We start from the raw sequence: 2,091 nt of genomic DNA on the forward strand, positions 1-2,091 counted from the left end.
CAAACCAGACCTTTGGCCACCTCAGGACCCGAAGAGACGCCACTCCCTGGAAACAGACCCTGATGTGGGAAAGATGGAGCGGCGGCAAGGAGAAGGAGACGACAGAGGACGAGATGGTTTAGTTAACTCGGTTTAGTTAAAATCACTGGGTCTGCACTGAGGAAAAGCTTTGTTGACTACAACCCCTGATGTTTGCAACGAGATCTGAGCGAGAAACACACTCACTTTTCCAGGATTTCTTTCAGTCGCAGAGCCCAGATTTCTGCCTCTTGCAGAAGCTTTGGAGTTTGGTGCCCAGGTGGGCCTGCAAGTTCACAAGTCTCTTGCCTAAATGAGGGGTAGAGGAGAGGGCGATTTCATCCTGCCATGGGCAAAGAAAGACAACCTGGCATTGAAATTACATCCCTCCCGGCCGAAACCCAATACAGCCGTGTAACAGAATAAGCATGCATGCGCCACTGTTGCTGCCAAACAGCTGGTGAACTGGAGACGGGAGCCTGAAATGAAAGCAAAGAAAACTGAATTTAAAACGCCTTTCTTGCATTCCCATTCTTCATTCCCCAACCCCAGGTCTCCTTCCCCAACTACCATGTAGTCATTTTTCCCCGGTTTCTGCCTCACGCGTCTTAAGTTCTCCCTCCGCGGTTGACAATAGCTATAGTTGCCATCAAAATTATTCAACCCCCATTGCAAACCAGGTTTGTTTTTGAACGTTACAGGCTTTCTGCTGTCTGCAATGAGCAAATCGAACAAAAGCAATTGAAATAGCTGAACACAACGGTGGTTCCCCCAAATTTGGCTGGAAATTTCTCCAGGGCCCACCCGAGATGGGAGAAAATTACTGAGTCTCACTGGCCCCCAAAATGGCGGTGCAGGAGCAGCGCCAGCCCCAAAGAGGCAGTGCTTGACATGTTGTTGTTTAGTCGTTTAGTCGTGTCCGCCTCTTGGTGACCCCCTGGACCAGAGCACGCCAGGCCCTCCTGTCTTCCACTGCCTCCCGCAGTTTGGTCAAACTCATGTTTGTAGCTTCGAGAACACTGTCCCACCATCTCGTCCTCCGTCGTCCCCTTCTCTTTGCACCCTCCATCTTTCCCAACATCAGGGTCTTTTGCAGGGAGTCTTCTCTTCTCCTGAGGTGGCCAAAGTCTTGGAGCCTCAGCTTCAGGATCTGTCCTTCCAGTGAGCACTCAGGGTTGATTTCCCTAAGAATGGAGAGGTTTGATCTTCTTGCAGTCCATGGGACTCTCAAGAGTCTCCTCCAGCACCAGAATTCAAAAGCATCAATTCTTTGGAGATCAGCCTTCTTGATGGTCCAGCTCTCACTTCCATACATCACTACTGGGAAAACCTATTATTATTATTATTAATTTTATTATTATTATTAATCACCCTATACCTTGCAGTTTTCACAGGATACAATATAAAAACACCAAATACATAATCAAAATAAAAGCAACCCCCAGCACATTTTATGGAGCATATTTTCTATGGGTATCTAACCCCTCTTTGGAAATTGCTAAAACCTTTTACCAGAACGACTTCCTTGTGGCGGAGAGTTCCATAGTTCTACAAACCACAGAATCCTTTCCTGAATTTTTCCTACCCCTTTTTTTTAGGGGGACTCAAAAGAGACTATGAAATCCAGGGTCTAAAATTACCTAACCCCAGGACCGTGTGCTTGTTTTGTTGTTGAACTGTCAGCACCTGAACTCGGGATCCAGCTACAAATATATTACTGGAAACATATATACTTCGATATGCCCGTTCTCAAAATGGCCGCGACAGCCTCACGTGCCATGCTTCCGACGCCGCCCGCGTTCGCTTCCAAGACCCATCCAGGCACTCGCAATCCTTTGCCCATACTCAAGATGGCCGCCGACGGGCCGCCCACGCTGGAAGACCGAGCGGGCAGCGAGGCGAGCCCGCCCCCAAAATGGCCTCCCGCCCGACGCTCGAGGCGACGTCGTCATAGCGCCAATCGCAACGCGCGCCGGAGCCGGAGCCCGCCCCCGTCGCCTAGCCGCACCCAATGGGAGCCACGGAGCGGGAGGAGCCCCGCCGCCCGCCTCGTCAAGGTGACAGCTCCGCCTA

Source organism: Podarcis gaigeae (assembly GCF_964106915.1).
Source record: "Podarcis gaigeae genome assembly, chromosome: 18".
Classification (NCBI taxonomy): Eukaryota; Metazoa; Chordata; class Lepidosauria; order Squamata; family Lacertidae; genus Podarcis; species Podarcis gaigeae.